Source organism: Acipenser ruthenus, chromosome 44, assembly GCF_902713425.1.
Source record: "Acipenser ruthenus chromosome 44, fAciRut3.2 maternal haplotype, whole genome shotgun sequence".
Lineage (NCBI taxonomy): Eukaryota > Metazoa > Chordata > Actinopteri > Acipenseriformes > Acipenseridae > Acipenser > Acipenser ruthenus.
Window position 1 is genome coordinate 2,777,373 of NC_081232.1, and position 22,910 is coordinate 2,800,282.

Below are 22,910 nucleotides of genomic sequence, written 5' to 3' on the forward strand. Positions count from 1 at the left end.
TTATGTTCGGTGAGCTGGGGGTGACTCCTCGAAAATTTCCTTTTGTCCTCCACACATTTCAATTGTAAAATGTGATTACAAAATTGTAATGCCTGCAGCACTTGATATTCCCAGGTGGTCTCCCATCCAAGTACTAACAAAGCCAAACATTGCTTAGCTTCTGAGATCAGACGAGATCAGGCTTATTCAAGGTGGTGTGGCCGCAGGCGATTGCATTTTTGCTTTCATGACTTTTATGTTTAGTGAGCTGGGGGTGATTCCTCCAAAATTTCCTTTTGTCCTCCACACATTTCAATTGTAAAATGTAATGCCTGCAGCACTTGATATTCCCAGGTGGTCTCCCATCCAAGTACTAACCAAGCCCAACATTGCTTAGCTTCTGAGATCAGACGAGATCAGGCTTATTCAAGGTGGTGTGGCCGCAGGCAATTGCATTTCTGCTTTCCTGACTTTTATGTTAAGTGAGCTGGGGGTGATTCTTCCAAAATTTCCTTTTGTCCTCCACACATTTCAATTGTAAAATGTAATTACAAAAATGTAATGCCTGCAGCACTTGATATTCCCAGGTGGTCTCCCATCCAAGTACTAACAAAGCCAAACATTGCTTAGCTTCTGAGATCAGACGAGATCAGGCTTATTCAAGGTGGTGTGGCCGCAGGCGATTGCATTGCTGCTTTCATGACTTTTATGTTTAGTGAGCTGGGGGTGATTCCTCCAAAATTTCCTTTTGTCCTCCACACATTTCAATTGTAAAATGTAATAACAAAATTGTAATGCCTGCAGCACTTGATATTCCCAGGTGGTCTCCCATCCAAGTACTAACAAAGCCAAACATTGCTTAGCTTCTGAGATCAGACGAGATCAGGCTTATTCAAGGTGGTGTGGCCGCAGGCGATTGCATTGCTGCTTTCATGACTTTTATGTTTAGTGAGCTGGGGGTGATTCCTCCAAAATTTCCTTTTGTCCTCCACACATTTCAATTGTAAAATGTAATGCCTGCAGCACTTGATATTCCCAGGTGGTCTCCCATCCAAGTACTAACCAAGCCCAACATTGCTTAGCTTCTGAGATCAGACGAGATCAGGCTTATTCAAGCTGGTGTGGCCGCAGGCAATTGGATTTCTGCTTTCATGACTTTTATGTTTAGTGAGCTGGGGGTGATTCCTCCAAAATTTCCTTTTGTCCTCCACACAGTTCAATTGTAAAATGTAATTACAAAAATGTAATGCCTGCTGCACTTGATATTCCCAGGTGGTCTCCTATCCAAGTACTAACCAAGCCCAACATTGCTTAGCTTCTGAGATCAGGCTTATTCAAGGTGGTGTGGCCGCAGGCGATTGCATTTCTGCTTTCATGACTTTAATGTTTAGTTAGCTGGGGGTGATTCCTCCGAAATTTCCTTTTGTCCTCAACACATTTCAATTGTAAAATGTAATTACAAAAATGTAATGCCTGCAGCACTTGATATTCCCAGGTGGTCTCCCATCCAAGTACTAACCAAGCCCAACATTGATTAGCTTCTGAGATCAGGCTTATTCAAGGAGGTGTGGCCGCAGGTGAATGCGTTTCTGCTTTCATGACTTTTATGTTTAGTGAGTGGGGGGTGATTCCTCCAAAATTTCCTTTTGTCCTCCACACATTTCAATTGTAAATTGTAATTACAAAAATGTAATGCCTGCAGCACTTGATATTCCCAGGCAGTCTCCCATCCATGTACTAACCAAGCCCAACGTTGAGTAGATTCTGAGATCAGACGAGATCAGGCTTATTCAAAGTGGTGTGGCCGCAGGCGATTGCAGTTCTGCTTTCATGACTTTTATGTTCGGTGAGCTGGGGGTGATTCCTGGGGGAGATTTCCTTGTGTCCTCTGTTTACACATTTCAATTGTAAAATGTAATGCCTGCAGCACTTGATATTCCCAGGTGGTTTCCCATCCAAGTACTAACCAAGCCCAACATTGCTAATGCTTCTGAGATCAGACGAGATCAGGCTTATTCAAGGTGGTGTGGCCGCAGGCGATTGCAGTTCTGCTTTCATGACTTTTATGTTTAGTGAGCTGGGGTGATTCCTCCAAAATTTCCTTTTGTCGTCCACACATTTCAATTGTAAAATGTAATGCCTGCAGCACTTGATATTCCCAGGTGGTCTCCCATCCAAGTACTAACCAAGCCCAACATTGCTTAGCTTCTGAGATCAGACGAGATCAGGCTTATTCAAATTGGTGTGGCCGCAGGCGATTGCAGTTCTCAATGCACGAAAAATATGGTTTACAAATGGTGTAAATCTATTGTAAAACTAAACAAACAAAGTTTGCAAAGTTTTCACATGTTGCAAACCTATTGTAAACTTTATTTTTACAACTGGTTTACAAGACCAAGAACTTTGGAGGACTTATAGTCCATTTGGACCTCAGGTTTGCACATTAGTAAAATAATGGTTTACAAACTATGTAAACCTATTGTAAAATATACAAACTTAGTTTGCAAAGTATGCACACATGTTGCAAACCTATTGTAAACTTTATTTTTACAAAAGGTTTACTAGACCAAGAACCTAATGGAGGTCTTTTAGTCCATTTGGACCTCAGGTTTGCACATTAGTAAAATAATGGTTTACAAACTATGTCAACCTTTGCAAATGTATAGTTTAGAATGGTTTGCATAAATTGAATGGTAAACAGTATTTTTTCATCAGGTTTACAAAGTGATACAAACTTATTTCCACAGTATGCCCTTTTGGACATTAAGTTTAAAATGTTGTAAACCTGTCTTTGTGAATGGTTTACACATACCATTTTAACCTGTTTTTTTGCATTACCTCTGTAAACAGCTGTGCACATAGCCATTAAATTTGCCAAATTTTAACCCCCCGTTTTTGTATTCTACATAACAAAGTTACTCGACTTGCAAGACGTTTGATTTAATCTGTTTAAAGTTACAATGAAAGGTCTTGCTAATGTTCTTTATTTAATGGAGTACCTGAAGTATTTACACTAGTTTGTAAAAAAAGAAAATAAGCCATATAAGAATACAATACCTTTTGTAAAGTTAGCTAAAACAGTTAGGCAACTTTTAAATTAATACCAAACAAGTTTTTTTTAAGCATTTGTTTTTATTATTAAATATGCAAGCATAGATAACAGCATACAACATATTTAGTTTTCCAGTAGGCCTTTTATTTATTTATTTATTTATTTATTTATTTATTTATTTATTTATTTACAGTGGCTCATTGAGGACATTGAAAATGTCTTTGTTATGTCGAGATCACAAGATCATTCTTCTCAGGATCTTGATTTTAGGAATAATGTGATAAGGAACCACATAAATAATAATAATAATAATAATAATAATAATAATAATAATAATAATAATAATAATAATAATAAAAGAAAAACACAATTCACAAAATGGGAGTCAAAACCATGTAAGATATCTCTTCCCAAATTTGTTATAACTTTAAATTGTGTCCTTTAAATTTCACCCATGTTAATCTTTAATCAACCATGAAAACTCAACAGGCAAATCTGGTCTTTTGTAATTTGAAAATGCTCCTCTTTTGCGAGGAAGTTTGGATTTCCCTTTTTTTCAGAATGCCAAATGCAGCATCACATGCTTTTTTCCCCTCTTTAAATTTTTGTGACTCCCATTTTCGTGGTCAAATTACCTTCACAGATATTTTTTCTCCTTCATTAAAGGGATTATCTTCCTCCTCAGATTCTTCTGTGCTCATCACAGTGACTTCCACAGGGAGCACTTTAAAGGCACTTATCTTCTTTTTTCTCCTCCTCCGATGCTGATGAATGAGGGACCCCCTGTATTCGAGTCTGGCATTTCTAAAAAATAAAATACAATATATATATATATATATAATGATGATACTAATTAATTAATTAATTAATTAATTACTTCATATATGCATATATATATATATATATATATATATATATATATATATATATATATATATATATATATATATATATATAATAGATGTTTTGCAGTGTTGCTCATATACAACCACCTCAACCAATATTACTTTTTTATTCTGAGGAACCACACTTTTGTCCAATCCGTTCTAGCTACAATACAATACAATATATAGCACTTAAAGAGTGTTTGTTTTAACATTAGCAAATATACTATTTTTGTTCCCTAATTTTGTAGGTAGATCTCTTATCATACATAAAAAACATTTTAATCATTTATAATGTTATTCTGAGGGTGATTTATGTATGTCAGATTATTAAAGAATGTTTAATGCTATAAAAAAGAGTTCTGTCCAACATCTTTACATTCAAAAATAACACTTACAGCTATTTTGTTTGTCCATACCCTGCTTGTAAATATAGTATGCAATGCTAAACTTTCTATTCAATTGCACACAAAATGTAATATCTATACAACTGCAGCTTGCATTCATGGAAAAGGATGAAATGAATGACTAAATTAACTCACGTCTCTCTTGTTTTTCCTCCGAGCCTCCAGCTGTCTGCGTTCCAGATCAAGCAATGAAGACTTTATTTAACCATATAACGTTAAACTGCCTGTGCACAGAACACTCTCGATACAAGCTAAATGCGATTCAAGCGAAAGAGCAATCAAAACAAACAATAGCTGCTGGAGTGAGCGATGAAGTCGCTTTGGATAAAGACATTAGCTAAATGTGTTAATAATATTACGACAAGCCCTGTTTTTATTCTTCATATGATGCAATGAATAAAAAAAGAAAACTTTTGTTTTGATAGCACGCTGCATGCCAGTTATACATAAACAAATAATGTAATGTAATCTAAATTGACTAAACTGACGTTAGTAAATTTAGCATTTGTTAAAGAAATCAAAGTAATAATAGCATGCAGATAGCCTACTGCAAATGTGTTGGTAGAGTGGGGTCTGCCATTAAAATATCTAGCTACATGTTTAAAATAAGACATTTTGTCATGCTGAAACATTAAAACCTATTCATATTTAAGTATGAACATTTTATACTTTTGAAACAAAAACGTTTTTTGATCACTGTGCTTACATCGATATTTGGAAATCATTCATTTAAATTAAATATTTACAAAAAAATCATATTTTGGCATAATGACTTGACTCCTTTTACAGCCCCTATTATTCTTAAAATATATGAGGACCGTTGGCAATTAATTACTGCATCCTATCGTCCTATAGTGGTAATGCCTTGTATTACTTATGACTGAGTTTGTAGTTGATCATAGTGCACATGATGAAATAGTTTCACAATTAGAAATGTTTATGATACTGCTTTATTCTTGCTAAGTGCAGTGTCATAAGTTCTGCCTTGTTTTGAAATTCAAACTGAACTTCATGTGGAAATGAGCTGTTTGACCTGTATGATTGATTTATTTGTTTGTGTGTTTTATACGGTGGAGTGCTCTGAGCGTCCTACACCAGAAACAAAACAACTATCGCTTGGTCACTACAAAAAAGTGGTTTGATATCACCCAACCAAATAGCTTTCCAGCGATAACTAGCATCGCAAGCCTTTCACGTGATCCAATTTTATAGACAGCTTGTAAGTTGTTTTAAAGCTATCGCTTTTTAAGCAAAGTAAAAAAATAAAAAAACACCATTCTGATATTTGCAACAACAAAAAAAGCCGGTCAGTGCCTCAAAGCGCTCCACTGACCCCATACATCAAACAAGCACACACAAAACATTAATACAGTAGAACAATATTATTATATGAATTATTACTATTATATGTGGTTTCTGTTGCACACTTTTCTTTGCAAATGAGTTTTTGCCACAGTTCAAGTTAAGTTTTTTAATAAAGTAATGCGTATTATTTCTTTACATCCAAACATACTCTTTCCTGCTTCTGTGGAGGAGTGTCTCTGTCAGTGATGATAAAGCTGTTGCATTTTTAGATGTATTTTTTATTTAGCAGACACCTTTATCCAAGGCGACTTACAGAGAATAGGGTGTGTGAACAATGCATCAGCTGCAGAGTCACTTACAAATACATCTCAACCAAAAGACGGAGCACAAGGAGGTTAAGTGACTTGCTCAGGGTCACACAATGAGTCAGTGACAGAGGTGAGATTTGAACCGGGGACCTCCTGGTTACAAGCCCTTTTCTTTAACCACTGGACCACTTTCTTTCTTATTTTTGTAGGCTGCTGCATGTACATACTTTTTGCTGCTTTGTTCTACTTCATCTTATTTGTGATGTCACCTGCTTCCGTTCAGATTATTCATTTCTTAAAGGCACAGTGCCGCAATACAGTGAACCTCGATCTACTATAGTAAATGTAATAATTAGGGCCGTAAGAATTTTAAATTAGGGCTGTCACTCGATTAAAATATTTGATTGGTTAATTTATGGGCATCAGCTAATTAATCTGTAGATTAATCGGTGCACATTTTAAAATAATGGTAACGGTCTTAAAGCGGGTCCAGCACAATACCCTTTTTAAAACCCTTCACAACACGCAGCACACACACTATATGTACTCAGAAACTTGACCAGAAGTTTTTATGAAATATTTTCAGAACATTTCTTGTTAAGATTTTTTCTTAAATGGGAAGTGATTCATCAAAGTTTCGCTCTTTTTTATTTTATAGATTTCCTGAAGAAAGAAAAGCGAGCCAGATGAGAAGAGAGTGATATGTGAAATTTGTAAAGTCAGCTATAATTCTGTACATTATGAGCAATACCACGAGCATCGTTGTACAAAAGGAACTGATCATCAACTGGAGAAGAATATATTGCCAAATGAAAGAAACCTGGAAAGTGGACGGTAACCAAGATGTGCCCAAAAATGTATTTGATGAAAATGTTTTGTCATTCTTTCCTGTATCTGAATTTAATATTGAGAACCACTCTGACAGTGAAAAAGAAGAACAGTGGGAAGCAACTGCGGAAAAAGAGATGGCTGTAAATATAGAAGCAGGAATTTCTCAGGATTTAGATTATGTAGCAGAACAACTATACGCAAGCTCAGCAACAGTTCATGAAAAAGTGCTGAGGTTTGTTAGATGGTTATGTCTTTTTTTGATGGTGTTGCAGACACATTTTTTTATTTCTGATGTGGCAATCGATACATGGTTACAATTTTTTAAAGATTTGCTGACTGTGTTTGCTGAACCAGGAGGTATCCTTGGATTGACATTTAATGTCTTACCTTTCATTTCCTCTTATTCTCTGAATCATAGGTAAGTGTTGACGCACGTCTCTGAGCGGTCTGTCGCACTATGCCCGTGGTTCGTTCATTTCCTCTTATTCTCTGAATCATAGGTAAGTGTTGACGCACGTCTCTGAGCGGTCTGTCGCACTATGCCCGTGGTTCGTTCATTTCCTCTTATTCTCTGAATCATAGGCAAGTGTTGACGCACGTCTCTGAGCGGTCTGTCACACTATGTCTGTGGTTCGTTCATTTCCTCTTATTCTCTGAATCATAGGCAAGTGTTGACGCACATCTCTGAGCGATCTGTCACACTATGTCTGTGGTTCGTTCATTTCCTCTTATTCTCTGAATCATAGGCAAGTGTTGACGCACGTCTCTGAGCGGTCTGTCGCACTATGTCTGTGGTTCGTTCATTTCCTCTTATTCTCTGAATTATAGGTAAGTGTTGACGCACGTCTCTGAGCGATCTGTCGCACTATGTCCGTGGTTCGTTCATTTCCTCTTATTCTCTGAATTATAGGCAAGTGTTGACGCACGTCTCTGAGCGATCTGTCGCACTATGTCTGTGGTTCGTTCATTTCCTCTTATTCTCTGAATTATAGGCAAGTGTTGACGCACGTCTCTGAGCGATCTGTCGCACTATGTCCGTGGTTCGTTCATTTCCTCCTTATTCTAAGAATCATAGGCAAGTGTTGATGCACGTCTCTGAGCGGTCTGTCGCACTATGTCCCTGGTTCGTTCATTTTCTCTTTAATGCCAATCAAAGTGTCTGTTGCACTGGTTTGTTCATTCTGCTGTCTTATCAAAATGCTAAAAATGTGTTGCATGTAATTGTTGTTCTAAGAAAAAATAATGTTTGTCTCTATCTCTAATTGAGATAGGAGTCTGGAGGCTCCATTTAGGACAGTAGTCCTGGCGAGTGTGGGTCTCCAGTTTGTGTGTGGTGAGTTATGTTTTTTTTGTGAGTGTTCGAGTTGTTTTGTTTAAATTGTTTGTTTGTTTATTTGGCTTATTAATAAATACACACACTGGTGCTTGCACCTGCCATCTCCTGTCTCTGAGGTTATGTTTATTATTTTTATTAATATGAGAAATAATCTTGATATTTCTTACATTGTACTTTTTTGTGGACATTCATGAAAAAGTACATTAGTACCTCAGTATTCGGTAAGTTATTTTTACCGTCAACATGTTTCTACATTTTAATCGACTATCGTAAAATGGTGATCTTATTTGGTAATACTCATGAACTTATTTCATAGTGTGGTTCAGCATTGTAGGGCATCACTGAAAATGATGCTTTTGGTCAGACCAGGAAAGGTCATTCTTTCATTTTTTTTCATTTACTTCTATAGTTTATTACAACCACTGTAAGCCTAAGAGGTGTAAGTGTGGTTTTCTGTAATAGTTTGTATATGTATTGTAAATCATGGAAGTTACACTTGATTCTAATTTAAACATATTATTGATTTTTATTTCCGACGTGCTCTTTTAAATATTCAAAGGTCCATGTATTATTATTGTTGGTACAATTTATTATTTAACACTGCCATCTTGGCCAAGGTTCTTGAAATATACATTTTTCTCTCAAGTGACTTCCTGATTTAAGTAAAAGTTAATTTTTCAAATCATTAATCATAATAAAATAAATGTTTTTTTTATTATCTGTACTTGAGTTAAAGAGCTTATCAGAATTAAGTTGATGTTGTTTGTTACCCAGATTTGATGTTTATATTCTACATAAACATTACTTTAACATATAAATAGTATTGTTCTTTTTGCAGACTTAAAGCAAATAGTTTTCTAACCTCTCTGTACCCTAGGCGCATATAGATAGATAGATAGATAGACAGATAGATAGATAGATAGACAGATAGATAGATAGATAATTAATGCTGCCCTTGATTTAAACCCTCACTCAGATGTCAGCTTTTTTCTACCCCTGCTCAAAAACTAAATTAAGAAACTCACAACTCTGGCTATGTACATGTGACGCTCCCGACAAGACTACAGCCTCAATCCACCATGTAACACGAACTAATGTACACACACGTTAGTAAGCAAATGTTATTTTATGGTACAGTCCCGACAGACAACCCAAGATGAACTACTTACAGCACAGCAGACCTTCATGTTTTTTTGTTTTTTTTCCCGGCAGAGTTCAGTGCCAACACAGCAGGGGATAAAACAAGGAGGAAGATGGGCCGAATTGCCCTCAGCTTGGATGGTGAAAACTTAACTCAAATTGAATCACTAGGAAACAACAGCCAAGTACAATTTAGTTAGGGTAATGAAAGAAAAGTTAAGCAGTCCAAGGTAGGTGATGAGGAGACACCAGAAGGTGGTGAAACACGGCATTGTCCTGATGCTTATGGACAGCTGATACCATCAATGAGTGACAAAAGATGAGAAGGAGTGAGCCCGGGACATAAAACATTGCATGTGTTTGCCCAGAGCATTCAGCATGATGGACTGGTCATGCCTTCCATGAACAGTTGATTTTGCTGAGCATACCATGGGCAAACACATGTAATGTTGCTTAACACTTTTTTATGGTATAGTGATAAAAAAAAAAAATCACAATGAAATACTGCAAACTGCCAACCCACAAAAATGGTATTGATAGTAGGATTTCACTATGTCATCAGTTTTATATATTTGTTTTCAGAGAATGTGGGGCACTGAAAACATAGGAAAGCTCTGACAATTAAAAAAAAAATATTACACTGAAGATTTCTCCTAAAGTTACAAAACACAATTAAAAGGACTGGGGGAATCAGCTAGCAATATAAACTATATGGCCACTGCATTATCTATTCAATACTATTTTATACCAGAAAGATTGTGAGTAAACCATATAAATATACCTTTTTTAACCTAAGGTTTAAAATGGTTTACAATTGTAGTGTATACTAGGTACAAACCAGTTTTACTCAACATATTGTCACAAAATCCACGTGTTCAGATTTCTTTACGTACTCTTTTTATTTGCTCAGCACACACTCTTATCTCAGGGGAGACGTTAGGAGGACAGAGATGTTATTACTCCTAGTGGGATATAGTTCGTGCTCTGGACCCGCAGTATATTCGGATGACCAATATAGTACCCAAGAAATTGACAGACTCATGTATCTAAAGTGTTTTTACAAATCAGAGTATGATCAGTACTCCTTTGGTTTATTAACAGTTAAATATTGGATTGAGTAGCTACAGGCTACTTCATATCCCCAGCTGACAGACGTTCTGGGCAGTCCAGTGTCTTAACAGATATTAACGTTAACACTTTAATACATCTTTATGTATTAGTGCAGCCGGCAGACCTGGCAACGACCACGACACTAAATACACCCAGTAGCCTCTTTTCAGCACATTCAACAAATGTTCTCCTATCTTCTAAACATAGCGTGAGTCCCTTATAGCAATACATGCAATACATGTGAGATAAAATAATAATTGATTAATGCTTACCCTTTAATATAGATCGTAAAAGGATATGACTGTCTTCACCAGGCAAATTAAACTGAGTTAAATCAGTTCAATTGTGTTTTTGGTTTGCAGAAGATGGACCACCTTGCCCTGTCTGGGATGAGTGTGGTACTCCATTGAAATTACTCTGGAGTTTTATAGGTTTTTCATCTCATTGGAATACATGGGACGCCTCAATTAAATCCAATCATTAATCAGGTGGGACAGTACTTATCCATTTTACAAATAATAGTTTTCAAAAGATCCAGACTAACTTTTCAGAATTAATAGGGGTCATGTACTCAATAAATTCAAAACCTCACATTTGTTTCAACTCTTATGATCTCATTTCTTTGCTTTCCTCCAAGCCCCTCCTTTATCTGAAAAGTTAAGTGAACCAAGGTTCCCAGGATCTTGGTTTATAATATAATATAAAAACACTACTGCATGCAAAACACTAATTTTATATGTGTTATATATGAGAGATGTTCTTAATATGTGACATCATCTTCTAAGTGATTATATTATGCTAAATTAAAGGTATGTGTTTCTTTTAACTTCATATTGTTTCATCATTTTGTTAATGAGTCAGTTTTGATTCCATATACCATTGTCCAACAGAGTATTTGACAAAAGTTTGTCTCATACAATATTCAAGTCATGTAGTTTCACTAGGTTTAAGTGGTAATAGTTTTCATTACAATTATTTATCCCTTAAGAGATGCACTGACCAGGCTCTGACCGGTACCTGACTCTGAGAATATGTTACTGCTAGCAGTTTCCACAGTCTCTTGTTTTTTTCCAAGGTCAGAGTCTGTGCAAACACTTTATTAGATATATGACCTGTCCATTAAGCCATGATTTGTGCATATTATTTCAAGACATTTACTTATCAGTACTAAACCACTAACTCCATAAACCTTAACACTACAAGTCTATGAGATTTGCAATTTTGCTGAAGTGGAATGTAAGATGACCCCCTCCTTTCTCTACAGCCCATATGAGGCCCTTTTTCACTGCAGCAGTTTCAAATAACCACATTATAAGGATTCCATCTACCTTAATTAGACAATAGTATAGTGGATTAATAACAAGGTACATTATAGTATATTATTACAAACTTAACACAAAAACACAACACAACACCTTTTAACTTCTATAATTCAATGGATATCATAATGTCTAGAAGTCTTATTGTTCAATAGAAAGAAGAATTAATCTTCCTCTTTCTCAATTAATTCAATTGAATACTGCTCCAGCTTTTAATCTTCTTATCACTAAAGCAAAGTCGTGAACAAGCAATAATACTTGTCAGTTTTAAATAATATGTTTTCTCATTATAGCAAATACTTAAAACATATTCACTGGTTGCCTACGAGGGCTTGAGAGGAGGCGAAATTGGGAGTGAGATATTAAGAATGAGACCAGATGAGAGGATTTCTCCGGTTGCTTAGGAGGCTTGAGAGGGGTGAGACATTTGAGAGTTTAAGAGTGAGACGAGTTTGAGGGATGGCAAGATTGAGGACTGGAGTTTGGGAATGGTGCTTAGTAACATTGAGGTTAGATACTGATAGCAGGACGAGATAGGGGGGACGAAGAGTTTTCCCTTCTCGTCGGGTCAGGCAGCATCCTCTGGCTGCTGGGCGACATAGAGAGGGAGACATGAGAAGAGCAAAGGATTAGATATAAACACTTTCCGCCAGGTCAGGCAGCATCCTCCGACTGCTGGGTGACCTAAAAGTGAGAGAGAGAGCAAAGATAAGACATATAACATACAACAAACTGACTCTCGCTCCCGACGGGTCAGGCAGCATCCTCTGGCTGCTGGGCGTTTAGTGGAGCAAGAGACAGGAAGGGGACGAACAGGACAAAAGGACAGATCCTTCGCAACTCAGTGCAGCATCCTCAGGCAGCTAAGCTGGCAGCTGGGCGGCGTGGAGAGCTTAGGAAAAAGTGTCTCGGGTCCGTTTAGGAGAGACGAAAACAGAGAAACCCCCCCCCCCCTCGGTCGGGGCCCGCTCGGCAGGTGGAGGCACGGCCTACTGCATGAGGGGGCTGAAATGGTTCTGGACCTGAAATAGAAGAGAGGAGATGGGACAGCAAGGTTGAGGCCTGGAAGGCTTAGCGCATAAGCAGCAGAAGAATAGGATGTGGCCGGGGGTCCCCTCAGGCCGGCGAGGAACAGCCGGGCGGCAGTGGTTGAGACAATAGGCCGACCCGGACAGCCGGGGGAGTGAGACTCACTTCCCCCCCCGAGGGAGCCCTGTATGGACAGTGCGATATAGAAAGGAGCAGAGGAGGGGAGGAGGAGGAACAAAAAACAAACACAGACAAGGAAGCGGAAATAGTGCTGGGTTAAAGTAGAAAAAGAGAGCGAGATAGACAGGAGGGGCAGCCAATAACACATACGTGGAGCAGTGCTGGCCATGCCCTAATAATTGACGTGGCGAGCGCTGCATTGTGCGATTGGCTGGAAATACTAAATGAGGCTGAACTGGGATCAGCTTCCACCCGGAAGAGATCGCGGACGCTACCGGGCAGGATGCCATGAAGGGAAGGTAAGACAGGCTAAAGAAAAGGAAATAGGATAAGAAGAAAAAAGGAGCGCAAAGCGGGAGAGCGCCCTCTACGGCATCCCCCGAATTACGCCTAAAGGCTAACATTTATTAATCTTATGAAATAACTGTTATGAACTATAAACAGTGTCAATTAGCACTGAACCTGTTTCATTATAAGATAATCTTTCAATTAATTTACCTCTGTTTATCAGTTGCTATAATATTACTTTGGTGAATCCCTCTTAAGATTTAAATCCAAATATAGGCCAGTATAACTGCATTCAACTAGGCTTGACCCTTCTCTTTGTTCCTACAAAATCCAGCCGAGACAGGATTTTTTTCTCAAGACCTCTGGCTGTTAGTTAATCTTTTGGTCATAAAGAGTCTCTTCTTATCTTGTGTTTTTAGGGCATAAATTTGTAGATTAACGTTCACTTTTAGACGGAATGGTGCTTTTTATCAAGCGTCATGCTTTCTGAAGATAAGATATACTAGTGGTAAATCGTTCATTATATATATTTTCTTAGGGATTCTCAGACTACTAAGTATTTAATTGAATACATGTGTAATTCCAAACAAGAGAGGACTGACCTATTTCATGGAGCAAGAGAGCCACATACTAGTGGTACAAGGATACTCTTTCTTTATCCTTCCTAATATCTTTGACACTTCATTTTATAATACATTCCATATTTGAAATCGCCTAGTACATATTCAGCATATCCCCACGTTTCCAGCAGGATTCTTCTGTGCCGGGTTCAGCTCTGGTTGGTTCCGCGAAAACGACAACAGGCCCCTTTATCCAAAGTTTAGCATCACAGGTGTGAGACGCCATCTTCCTCACTTCGTACCTACAAGATACTTGGACACGTTTAGCTGGGACACCTTCTACAAATTCCAATTTACCTAGATGTGCTCATTTCACTAAATGACCTCCTTCACAATTTATGCATTCAATCCTCTTAATATCCTTTGGATCTACATTTAGATGAGAAAAAGAAATTCCTTCAGAATCATTACATTCAAACAAGATTCTACAGTGTTTAGCTAAATGACTACAGGCTGGACAAAGTTTGGGCCCAGTCACTGATGACTTGCTTTGGCACATATTACATGCACACATAACAAGAGGATTATGTTTCAATTTGTGTGTCAGGGTTAATTCTGCACCATGTACAATAGTTCTGGATCTGTATACATTGTTACTATACATTCCCTTCTGTTCGCACAGAGTCACTTTGCGAGGTACGCCTTCCATCCAGAACAATAAAGGAGGCCAAAACTCACTGTTATTCATATTTTCTGGTATCCAATTACTGTTCTTTTCCACATCATCAGTAGCAAACTTAACATAACTGAATCTGTTTCATTTGATGAACCATTTACTGTAGCTTACTGAGATCCTCCATGCAATGGAGTCTAATGTTTTACTATATGGAATAACTAGTTCAGCGTCACCTGCGACAATATGTTTCTTGTAAACATTCTGCAAACTTAAATTTTACATGCGGTTTCCTATACACCTGCAAACCTTTTGTAAACCTAAGGTTTTTTGGTGTGTAATTTACAAACATTGTGCAAACATTGTAAACATAATGTTTACTCACATAGGTGTGTGTAAACTTAATGTAAACATACAGTTTACAAAATGGTTTACTATGACGTTGTAAACCCCTGCAAACTTAAGGTTCATAAATTGTTTACAAATGTACTAAATTTGTAAACCTTTATTTTCGTGCAGTGTCTGCTTTTATGACTTATGTTCGGTGAGCTGGGGGTGATTCCTCCGAGATTTCGTTTTGTCCTCCGCACATTTCAATTGTAAAATGTAATTACAAAAACGTAATGCCCGCAGCACTTCATATTCCCCGGTGGTCTCCCATCCAAGTACTAACCAAGCCCAATGTTGATTAGTTTCTGAGATCAGACGTGACCAGGCTAATTCAAGGTGCTGTGGCCGCAGGCGATTGCATTTCTGCTTTCATGACTTTTATGTTTAGTGAGCTGGGGGTGATTCCTCCAAAATTTCCTTTTGTCCTCCACACATTTCAATTGTAAAATGTAATGCCTGCAGCACTTGATATTCCCAGGTGGTCTCCCATCCAAGTACTAACCAAGCCCAACATTGCTTAGCTTCTGAGATCAGACGAGATCAGGCTTATTCAAGGTGGTGTGGCCGCAGGCGATTGCATTTCTGCTTTCATGACTTTTATGTTTAGTGAGCTGGGGGTGATTCCTCCAAAATTTCCTTTTGTCCTCCACACATTTCAATTGTAAAATGTAATTACAAAAATGTAATGCCTGCAGCACTTGATATTCCCAGGTGGTCTCCCATCCAAGTACTAACCAAGCCCAACATTGCTTAGCTTCTGAGATCAGACGAGATCAGGCTTATTCAAGGTGGTGTGGCCGCAGGCGATTGCATTTCTGCTTTCATGACTTTTATGTTTAGTGAGCTGGGGGGTGATTCCTCGAAAATTTCCTTTTGTCCTCCACACATTTCAATTGTAAAATGTAATTACAAAAATGTAATGCCTGCAGCACTTGATATTCCCAGGTGGTCTCCCATCCAAGTACTAACCAAGCCCAACATTGTTTAGCTTCTGAGATCAGACAAGATCAGGCTTATTCAAGGTGGTGTGGCCGCAGGCGATTGCATTTCTGCTTTCATGACTTTTATGTTTAGGGAGCTGGGGGTGATTCCTCCAAAATTTCCTTTTGTCCTCCACACATTTCAATTGTAAAATGTAATGCCTGCAGCACTTGATATTCCCAGGTGGTCTCCCATCCAAGTACTAATCAAGCCCAACATTGCTTAGCTTCTGAGATCAGACGAGATCAGGCTTATTCAAAGTGGTGTGGCCGCAGGCGATTGCATTTCTGCTTTCATGACTTTTATGTTTAGGGAGCTGGGTGTGATTCCTCCAAAATTTCCTTTTGTCCTCCACACATTTCAATTGTAAAATGTAATGCCTGCAGCACTTGATATTCCCAGGTGGTCTCCCATCCAAGTACTAACCAAGCCCAACATTGCTTAGCTTCTGAGATCAGACGAGATCAGGCTTATTCAAGGTGGTGTGGCCGCAGGCGATTGCATTTCTGCTTTCATGACTTTTATGTTTAGTGAGCTGCGGGTGATTCCTCCAAAATTTCCTTTTGGCCTCCACACATTTCAATTGTAAAATGTAATGCCTGCAGCACTTGATATTCCCAGGTGGTCTCCCATCCAAGTACTAACCAAGCCCAACATTGCTTAGCTTCTGAGATCAGGCTTATTCAAGGTGGTGTGGCCGCAGGCGATTGCATTTCTGCTTTCATGACTTTTATGTTTAGTGAGCTGGGGGTGATTCCTCCAAAATTTCCTTTTGTCCTCCACACATTTCAATTGTAAAATGTAATGCCTGCAGCACTTGATATTCCCAGGTGGTCTCCCATCCAAGTACTAACCAAGCCCAACATTGCTTAGCTTCTGAGATCAGACGAGATCAGGCTTATTCAAGGTGGTGTGGCCGCAGGCGATTGCATTTCTGCTTTCATGACTTTTATGTTTAGTGAGCTGGGGGTGATTCCTCCAAAATTTCCTTTTGTCCTCCACACATTTCAATTGTAAAATGTAATTACAAAAATGTAATGCCTGCAGGACTTGATATTCCCAGGTGGTCTCCCATCGAAGTACTAACCAAGCCCAACATTGCTTAGCTTCTGAGATCAGACGAGATCAGGCTTATTCAAGGTGGTGTGGCCGCAGGCGATTGCATTTCTGCTTTCATGACTTTTATGTTTAGTGAGCTGGGGGTGATTCCTCCAAAATTTCCTTTTGTCCTCCACACATTTCAATTGTAAAATGTAATTACAAAAATGTAATGCCTGCAGCACTTGATATTCCCAGGTGGTCTCCCATCCAAGTACTAACCAAGCCCAACATTGCTTAGCTTCTGAGATCAGACGAGATCAGGCTTATTCAAGGTGGTGTGGCCGCAGGCGATTGCATTTCTGCTTTCATGACTTTTATGTTTAGTGAGCTGGGGGTGATTCCTCCAAAATTTCCTTTTGTCCTCCACACATTTCAATTGTAAAATGTAATTACAAAAATGTAATGCCTGCAGCACTTGATATTCCCAGGTGGTCTCCCATCCAAGTACTAACCAAGCCCAACATTGCTTAGCTTCTGAGATCAGGCTTATTCAAGGTGGTGTGGCCGCAGGCGATTGCATTTCTGCTTTCATGACTTTTATGTTTAGTGAGCTGGGGGTGATTCCTCCAAAATTTCCTTTTGTCCTCCACACATTTCAATTGTAAAATGTAATGCCTGCAGCACTTGATATTCCCAGGTGGTCTCCCATCCAAGTACTAACCAAGCCCAACATTGCTTAGCTTCTGAGATCAGACTTATTCAAGGTGGTGTGGCCGCAGGCGATTGCATTTCTGCTTTCATGACTTTTATGTTTAGTGAGCTGGGGGTGATTCCTCCAAAATTTCCTTTTGTCCTCCACACATTTCAATTGTAAAATGTAATGCCTGCAGCACTTGATATTCCCAGGTGGTCTCCCATCCAAGCACTAACCAAGCCCAACATTGCTTAGCTTCTGAGATCAGACGAGATCAGGCTTATTCAAGGTGGTGTGGCCGCAGGCGATTGCATTTCTGCTTTCATGACTTTTATGTTTAGTGAGCTGGGGGTGATTCCTCCAAAATTTCCTTTTGTCGTCCACACATTTCAATTGTAAAATGTAATTACAAAAATGTAATGCCTGCAGCACTTGATATTCCCAGGTGGTCTCCCATCCAAGTACTAACCAAGCCCAACATTGCTTAGCTTCTGAGATCAGACGAGATCAGGCTTATTCAAGGTGGTGTGGCCGCAGGCGATTGCATTTCTGCTTTCATGACTTTTATGTTTAGTGAGCTGGGGGTGATTCCTCCAAAATATCCTTTTGTCCTCCACACATTTCAATTGTAAAATGTAAATACAAAAATGTAATGCCTGCAGCACTTGATATTCCCAGGTGGTCTCCCATCCAAGTACTAACCAAGCCCAACATTGCTTAGCTTCTGAGATCAGACGAGATCAGGCTTATTCAAGGTGGTGTGGCCGCAGGCGATTGCTCTTCTGCTTTCATGACTCTTATGTTTAGTGAGCTGGGGGTGATTCCTCCAAAATTTCCTTTTGTCCTCCACACATTTCAATTGTAAAATGTAATTACAAAAATGTAATGCCTGCAGCACTTGATATTCCCAGGTGGAATCCCATCCAAGTACTAACCAAGCCCAACATGTCATGAAAGCAGAAATGCAATCGCCTGCGGCCACACCACCTTGAATAAGCCTGATCTCGCCTGATCTCAGAAGCTAAGCAATGTTGGGCTTGGTTAGTACTTGGATGGGAGACCACCTGGGAATATCAAGTGCTGCAGGCATTACATTTTACAATTGAAATGTGTGGAGGACAAAAGGAAATTGTGGAGGCATCACCCCCAGCTCACTAAACATAAAAGTCATGAAAGCAGAAATGCAATCGCCTGCGGCCACAACACCTTGAATAAGCCTGATCTCAGAAGCTAAGCAATGTTGGGCTTGGTTAGTACTTGGATGGGAGACCACCTGGGAATATCAAGTGCTGCAGGCATTACATTTTACAATTGAAATGTGTGGAGGCCAAAGGGAAATTTTGGAGGAATCACCCCCAGCTCCCTAAACATAAAAGTCATGAAAGCAGAAATGCAATCGCCTGCGGCCACACCACCTTGAATAAGCCTGATCTCGTCTGATCTCAGAAGCTAAGCAATGTTGGGCTTGGTTAGTACTTGGATGGGAGACCACCTGGGAATATCAAGTGCTGCAGGCATTACATTTTACAATTGAAATGTGTGGAGGACAAAAGGAAATTTTGGAGGAATCACCCCCAGCTCACTAAACATAAAAGTCATGAAAGCAGAAATGCAATCGCCTGCGGCCACACCACCTTGAATAAGCCTGATCTCGTCTGATCTCAGAAGCTAAGCAATGTTGGGCTTGGTTAGTACTTGGATGGGAGACCACCTGGGAATATCAAGTGCTGCAGGCATTACATTTTACAATTGAAATGTGTGGAGGACAAAAGGAAATTTTGGAGGAATCACCCCCAGCTCACTAAACATAAAAGTCATGAAAGCAGAAATGCAATCGCCTGCGGCCACACCACCTTGAATAAGCCTGATCTCGTCTGATCTCAGAAGCTAAGCAGAGTTGGGCTTGGTTAGTACTTGGATGGGAGACCACCTGGGAATATCAAGTGCTGCAGGCATTACATTTTTGTAATTACATTTTACAATTGAAATGTGTGGAGGACAAAAGGAAATTTTGGAGGAATCACCCCCAGCTCACTAAACATAAAAGTCATGAAAGCAGAAATGCAATCGCCTGCAGCCACACCACCTTGAATAAGCCTGATCTCGTCTGATCTCAGAAGCTAAGCAATGTTGGGCTTGGTTAGTACTTGGATGGGAGACCACCTGGGAATATCAAGTGCTGAAGGCATTACATTTTTGTAATTACATTTTACAATTGAAATGTGTGGAGGACAAAAGGAAATTTTGGAGGAATCACCCCCAGCTCCCTAAACATAAAAGTCATGAAAGCAGAAATGCAATCGCCTGCGGCCACACCACCTTGAATAAGCCTGATCTCGTCTGATCTCAGAAGCTAAGCAATGTTGGGCTTGGTTAGTACTTGGATGGGAGACCACCTGGGAATATCAAGTGATGCAGGCATTACATTTTTGTAATTACATTTTACAATTGAAATGTGTGGAGGACAAAAGGAAATTTTGGAGGAATCACCCCCAGCTCACTAAACATAAAAGTCATGAAAGCAGAAATGCAATCGCCTGCGGCCACACCACCTTGAATAAGCCTGATCTCAGAAGCTAAGCAATGTTGGGCTTGGTTAGTACTTGGATGGGAGACCACCTGGGAATATCAAGTGCTGCAGGCATTACATTTTACATTTGAAATGTGTGGAGGACAAAAGGAAATTTTGGAGGAATCACCCCCAGCTCACTAAACATAAAAGTCATGAAAGCAGAAAAGCAATCGCCTGCGGCCACACCACCTTGAATAAGCCTGATCTCGTCTGATCTCAGAAGCTAAGCAATGTTGGGCTTGGTTAGTACTTGGATGAGAGACCACCTGGGAATATCAAGTGCTGCAGGCATTACATTTTTGTAATTACATTTTACAATTGAAATGTGTGGAGGACAAAAGGAAATTTTGGAGGAATCACCCCCAGCTCACTAAACATAAAAGTCATGAAAGCAGAAATGCAACCGCCTGCGGCCACACCACCTTGAATAAGCCTGATCTCAGAAGCTAAGCAATGTTGGGCTTGGTTAGTACTTGGATGGGAGACCACCTGGGAATATCAAGTGCTGCAGGCATTACATTTTACAATTGAAATGTGTGGAGAACAAAAGGAAAATTTGGAGGAATCACCCCCAGCTCCCTAAACATAAAAGTCATGAAAGCAGAAATGCAATCGCCTGCGGCCACACCACCTTGAATAAGCCTGATCTCAGAAGCTAAGCAATGTTGGGCTTGGTTAGTACTTGGATGGGAGACCACCTGGGAATATCAAGTGCTGCAGGCATTACATTTTTGTAATTACATTTTACAATTGAAATGTGTGGAGGACAAAAGGAAATTTTGGAGGATTCACCCCCAGCTCACTAAACATAAAAGTCATGAAAGCAGAAATGCAATCGCCTGCGGCCACACCACCTTGAATAAGCCTGATCTCGTCTGATCTCAGAAGCTAAGCAATGTTGGGCTTGGTTAGTACTTGGATGGGAGACCACCTTGGAATATCAAGTGCTGCAGGCATTACATTTTTGTAATTACATTTTACAATTGAAATGTGTGGAGGACAAAAGGAAATTTTGGAGGAATCACCCCCAGCTCCCTAAACATAAAAGTCATGAAAGCAGAAATGCAATCGCCTGCGGCCACACCACCTTGAATAAGCCTGATCTCGTCTGATCTCAGAAGCTAAGCAATGTTGGGCTTGGTTAGTACTTGGATGGGAGACCACCTGGGTATATCAAGTGCTGCAGGCATTACATTTTACAATTGAAATGTGTGGAGGACAAAAGGAAATTTTGGAGGAATCACCCCCAGCTCACTAAACATAAAAGTCATGAAAGCAGAAATGCAATCGCCTGCGGCCACACCACCTTGAATAAGCCTGATCTCAGAAGCTAAGCAGTGTTGGGCTTGGTTAGTACTTGGATGGGAGACCACCTGGGAATATCAAGTGCTGCAGGCATTACATTTTACAATTGAAATGTGTGGAGGACAAAAGGAAATTTTGGAGGAATCACCCCCAGCTCCCTAAACATAAAAGTCATGAAAGCAGAAATGCAATCGCCTGCGGCCACACCACCTTGAATAAGCCTGATCTCGTCTGATCTCAGAAGCTAAGCAATGTTGGGCTTGGTTAGTACTTGGATGGGAGACCACCTGGGAATATCAAGTGCTGCAGGCATTACATTTTACATTTGAAATGTGTGGAGGACAAAAGGAAATTTTGGAGGAATCACCCCCAGCTCACTAAACATAAAAGTCATGAAAGCAGAAATGCAATCGCCTGCGGCCACACCACCTTGAATAAGCCTGATCTCGTCTGATCTCAGAAGCTAAGCAATGTTGGTCTTGGTTAGTACTTGGATGGGAGACCACCTGGGAATATCAAGTGCTGCAGGCATTACATTTTTGTAATTACATTTTACAATTGAAATGTGTGGAGGACAAAAGGAAATTTTGGAGGAATCACCCCCAGCTCACTAAACATAAAAGTCATGAAAGCAGAAATGCAATCGCCTGCGGCCACACCACCTTGAATAAGCCTGATCTCGTCTGATCTCAGAAGCTAAGCAGTGTTGGGCTTGGTTAGTACTTGGATGGGAGACCACCTGGGAATATCAAGTGCTGCAGGCATTACATTTTTGTAATTACATTTTACAATTGAAATGTGTGGAGGACAAAAGGAAATTTTGGAGGAATCACCCCCAGCTCACTAAACATAAAAGTCATGAAAGCAGAAATGCAATCGCCTGCGGCCACACCACCTTGAATAAGCCTGATCTCAGAAGCTAAGCAATGTTGGGCTTGGTTAGTACTTGGATGGGAGACCACCTGGGAATATCAAGTGCTGCAGGCATTACATTTTACATTTGAAATGTGTGGAGGACAAAAGGAAATTTTGGAGGAATCACCCCCAGCTCACTAAACATAAAAGTCATGAAAGCAGAAATGCAATCGCCTGCGGCCACACCACCTTGAATAAGCCTGATCTCGTCTGATCTCAGAAGCTAAGCAATGTTGGGCTTGGTTAGTACTTGGATGAGAGACCACCTGGGAATATCAAGTGCTGCAGGCATTACATTTTTGTAATTACATTTTACAATTGAAATGTGTGGAGGACAAAAGGAAATTTTGGAGGAATCACCCCCAGCTCACTAAACATAAAAGTCATGAAAGCAGAAATGCAATCGCCTGCGGCCACACCACCTTGAATAAGCCTGATCTCAGAAGCTAAGCAATGTTGGGCTTGGTTAGTACTTGGATGGGAGACCACCTGGGAATATCAAGTGCTGCAGGCATTACATTTTACAATTGAAATGTGTGGAGGACAAAAGGAAATTTTGGAGGAATCACCCCCAGCTCCCTAAACATAAAAGTCATGAAAGCAGAAATGCA

The 22,910-nt window shown here is 39.6% G+C and overlaps 27 non-coding genes and 18 pseudogenes across 27 annotated transcripts; 20 read left to right on the top strand and 25 right to left on the bottom strand.

Annotated features, from left to right (window-relative positions):
• Positions 1-89: 89 nt before the first annotated feature.
• Positions 90-208, bottom strand: LOC117972204 (5S ribosomal RNA; annotated as a pseudogene).
• A 100-nt stretch (positions 209-308) lies between these two features.
• Positions 309-427, bottom strand: LOC117972196 (5S ribosomal RNA). Its single transcript, XR_009318914.1, has one exon. It is a non-coding gene; the product is annotated as a 5S ribosomal RNA (ribosomal RNA).
• Positions 428-541: 114 nt separating this feature from the next.
• LOC117972168 (5S ribosomal RNA) lies at positions 542-660 on the bottom strand (annotated as a pseudogene).
• A 114-nt stretch (positions 661-774) lies between these two features.
• LOC117972181 (5S ribosomal RNA) lies at positions 775-893 on the bottom strand (annotated as a pseudogene).
• A 100-nt stretch (positions 894-993) lies between these two features.
• On the bottom strand, positions 994-1,112 carry LOC117970823 (5S ribosomal RNA). Its single transcript, XR_004663001.1, has one exon. It is a non-coding gene; the product is annotated as a 5S ribosomal RNA (ribosomal RNA).
• A 114-nt stretch (positions 1,113-1,226) lies between these two features.
• On the bottom strand, positions 1,227-1,335 carry LOC131716377 (5S ribosomal RNA; annotated as a pseudogene).
• Positions 1,336-1,449: 114 nt separating this feature from the next.
• LOC131716288 (5S ribosomal RNA) lies at positions 1,450-1,558 on the bottom strand (annotated as a pseudogene).
• Positions 1,559-1,672: 114 nt separating this feature from the next.
• LOC131714210 (5S ribosomal RNA) lies at positions 1,673-1,791 on the bottom strand (annotated as a pseudogene).
• Positions 1,792-1,897: 106 nt separating this feature from the next.
• On the bottom strand, positions 1,898-2,017 carry LOC117970817 (5S ribosomal RNA; annotated as a pseudogene).
• Positions 2,018-2,116: 99 nt separating this feature from the next.
• LOC117970822 (5S ribosomal RNA) lies at positions 2,117-2,235 on the bottom strand. The gene has a single exon (XR_004663000.1). It is a non-coding gene; the product is annotated as a 5S ribosomal RNA (ribosomal RNA).
• Positions 2,236-15,025: 12,790 nt separating this feature from the next.
• Positions 15,026-15,144, bottom strand: LOC117967485 (5S ribosomal RNA; annotated as a pseudogene).
• A 100-nt stretch (positions 15,145-15,244) lies between these two features.
• On the bottom strand, positions 15,245-15,363 carry LOC131720025 (5S ribosomal RNA). Its single transcript, XR_009318925.1, has one exon. It is a non-coding gene; the product is annotated as a 5S ribosomal RNA (ribosomal RNA).
• Positions 15,364-15,477: 114 nt separating this feature from the next.
• On the bottom strand, positions 15,478-15,596 carry LOC131720036 (5S ribosomal RNA). The gene has a single exon (XR_009318936.1). It is a non-coding gene; the product is annotated as a 5S ribosomal RNA (ribosomal RNA).
• A 115-nt stretch (positions 15,597-15,711) lies between these two features.
• LOC117967475 (5S ribosomal RNA) lies at positions 15,712-15,830 on the bottom strand. Its single transcript, XR_009314561.1, has one exon. It is a non-coding gene; the product is annotated as a 5S ribosomal RNA (ribosomal RNA).
• A 100-nt stretch (positions 15,831-15,930) lies between these two features.
• Positions 15,931-16,049, bottom strand: LOC117967356 (5S ribosomal RNA). The gene has a single exon (XR_004661972.2). It is a non-coding gene; the product is annotated as a 5S ribosomal RNA (ribosomal RNA).
• A 100-nt stretch (positions 16,050-16,149) lies between these two features.
• LOC131720047 (5S ribosomal RNA) lies at positions 16,150-16,268 on the bottom strand. The gene has a single exon (XR_009318947.1). It is a non-coding gene; the product is annotated as a 5S ribosomal RNA (ribosomal RNA).
• Positions 16,269-16,368: 100 nt separating this feature from the next.
• On the bottom strand, positions 16,369-16,477 carry LOC131714419 (5S ribosomal RNA; annotated as a pseudogene).
• A 100-nt stretch (positions 16,478-16,577) lies between these two features.
• LOC131720058 (5S ribosomal RNA) lies at positions 16,578-16,696 on the bottom strand. Its single transcript, XR_009318958.1, has one exon. It is a non-coding gene; the product is annotated as a 5S ribosomal RNA (ribosomal RNA).
• Positions 16,697-16,810: 114 nt separating this feature from the next.
• On the bottom strand, positions 16,811-16,929 carry LOC131712893 (5S ribosomal RNA). The gene has a single exon (XR_009314780.1). It is a non-coding gene; the product is annotated as a 5S ribosomal RNA (ribosomal RNA).
• A 114-nt stretch (positions 16,930-17,043) lies between these two features.
• LOC131720070 (5S ribosomal RNA) lies at positions 17,044-17,162 on the bottom strand. Its single transcript, XR_009318969.1, has one exon. It is a non-coding gene; the product is annotated as a 5S ribosomal RNA (ribosomal RNA).
• Positions 17,163-17,276: 114 nt separating this feature from the next.
• On the bottom strand, positions 17,277-17,385 carry LOC117967405 (5S ribosomal RNA; annotated as a pseudogene).
• A 100-nt stretch (positions 17,386-17,485) lies between these two features.
• On the bottom strand, positions 17,486-17,594 carry LOC131715727 (5S ribosomal RNA; annotated as a pseudogene).
• Positions 17,595-17,694: 100 nt separating this feature from the next.
• On the bottom strand, positions 17,695-17,813 carry LOC117967470 (5S ribosomal RNA). The gene has a single exon (XR_009314033.1). It is a non-coding gene; the product is annotated as a 5S ribosomal RNA (ribosomal RNA).
• Positions 17,814-17,927: 114 nt separating this feature from the next.
• LOC117967441 (5S ribosomal RNA) lies at positions 17,928-18,046 on the bottom strand. The gene has a single exon (XR_004662064.2). It is a non-coding gene; the product is annotated as a 5S ribosomal RNA (ribosomal RNA).
• A 114-nt stretch (positions 18,047-18,160) lies between these two features.
• LOC131720092 (5S ribosomal RNA) lies at positions 18,161-18,279 on the bottom strand. The gene has a single exon (XR_009318990.1). It is a non-coding gene; the product is annotated as a 5S ribosomal RNA (ribosomal RNA).
• Positions 18,280-18,477: 198 nt separating this feature from the next.
• On the top strand, positions 18,478-18,596 carry LOC131711519 (5S ribosomal RNA). The gene has a single exon (XR_009313405.1). It is a non-coding gene; the product is annotated as a 5S ribosomal RNA (ribosomal RNA).
• A 100-nt stretch (positions 18,597-18,696) lies between these two features.
• On the top strand, positions 18,697-18,805 carry LOC131716148 (5S ribosomal RNA; annotated as a pseudogene).
• Positions 18,806-18,905: 100 nt separating this feature from the next.
• Positions 18,906-19,024, top strand: LOC131720103 (5S ribosomal RNA). The gene has a single exon (XR_009319001.1). It is a non-coding gene; the product is annotated as a 5S ribosomal RNA (ribosomal RNA).
• A 100-nt stretch (positions 19,025-19,124) lies between these two features.
• On the top strand, positions 19,125-19,243 carry LOC131720115 (5S ribosomal RNA). The gene has a single exon (XR_009319013.1). It is a non-coding gene; the product is annotated as a 5S ribosomal RNA (ribosomal RNA).
• Positions 19,244-19,343: 100 nt separating this feature from the next.
• Positions 19,344-19,462, top strand: LOC131709876 (5S ribosomal RNA). Its single transcript, XR_009311740.1, has one exon. It is a non-coding gene; the product is annotated as a 5S ribosomal RNA (ribosomal RNA).
• A 114-nt stretch (positions 19,463-19,576) lies between these two features.
• On the top strand, positions 19,577-19,695 carry LOC131712972 (5S ribosomal RNA). Its single transcript, XR_009314859.1, has one exon. It is a non-coding gene; the product is annotated as a 5S ribosomal RNA (ribosomal RNA).
• A 114-nt stretch (positions 19,696-19,809) lies between these two features.
• On the top strand, positions 19,810-19,928 carry LOC131712104 (5S ribosomal RNA). Its single transcript, XR_009313993.1, has one exon. It is a non-coding gene; the product is annotated as a 5S ribosomal RNA (ribosomal RNA).
• Positions 19,929-20,042: 114 nt separating this feature from the next.
• LOC131714420 (5S ribosomal RNA) lies at positions 20,043-20,151 on the top strand (annotated as a pseudogene).
• A 100-nt stretch (positions 20,152-20,251) lies between these two features.
• Positions 20,252-20,370, top strand: LOC131712385 (5S ribosomal RNA). Its single transcript, XR_009314278.1, has one exon. It is a non-coding gene; the product is annotated as a 5S ribosomal RNA (ribosomal RNA).
• A 114-nt stretch (positions 20,371-20,484) lies between these two features.
• On the top strand, positions 20,485-20,593 carry LOC131714421 (5S ribosomal RNA; annotated as a pseudogene).
• A 100-nt stretch (positions 20,594-20,693) lies between these two features.
• LOC131714422 (5S ribosomal RNA) lies at positions 20,694-20,802 on the top strand (annotated as a pseudogene).
• A 114-nt stretch (positions 20,803-20,916) lies between these two features.
• On the top strand, positions 20,917-21,035 carry LOC131710950 (5S ribosomal RNA). The gene has a single exon (XR_009312832.1). It is a non-coding gene; the product is annotated as a 5S ribosomal RNA (ribosomal RNA).
• Positions 21,036-21,149: 114 nt separating this feature from the next.
• LOC131711958 (5S ribosomal RNA) lies at positions 21,150-21,268 on the top strand. Its single transcript, XR_009313847.1, has one exon. It is a non-coding gene; the product is annotated as a 5S ribosomal RNA (ribosomal RNA).
• Positions 21,269-21,368: 100 nt separating this feature from the next.
• LOC131715397 (5S ribosomal RNA) lies at positions 21,369-21,477 on the top strand (annotated as a pseudogene).
• Positions 21,478-21,577: 100 nt separating this feature from the next.
• LOC131720126 (5S ribosomal RNA) lies at positions 21,578-21,696 on the top strand. The gene has a single exon (XR_009319024.1). It is a non-coding gene; the product is annotated as a 5S ribosomal RNA (ribosomal RNA).
• A 100-nt stretch (positions 21,697-21,796) lies between these two features.
• LOC131711494 (5S ribosomal RNA) lies at positions 21,797-21,915 on the top strand. The gene has a single exon (XR_009313380.1). It is a non-coding gene; the product is annotated as a 5S ribosomal RNA (ribosomal RNA).
• Positions 21,916-22,029: 114 nt separating this feature from the next.
• On the top strand, positions 22,030-22,148 carry LOC131710010 (5S ribosomal RNA). The gene has a single exon (XR_009311875.1). It is a non-coding gene; the product is annotated as a 5S ribosomal RNA (ribosomal RNA).
• A 114-nt stretch (positions 22,149-22,262) lies between these two features.
• Positions 22,263-22,371, top strand: LOC131714423 (5S ribosomal RNA; annotated as a pseudogene).
• A 100-nt stretch (positions 22,372-22,471) lies between these two features.
• LOC131712386 (5S ribosomal RNA) lies at positions 22,472-22,590 on the top strand. Its single transcript, XR_009314279.1, has one exon. It is a non-coding gene; the product is annotated as a 5S ribosomal RNA (ribosomal RNA).
• A 114-nt stretch (positions 22,591-22,704) lies between these two features.
• On the top strand, positions 22,705-22,813 carry LOC131714425 (5S ribosomal RNA; annotated as a pseudogene).
• Positions 22,814-22,910: the final 97 nt, after the last annotated feature.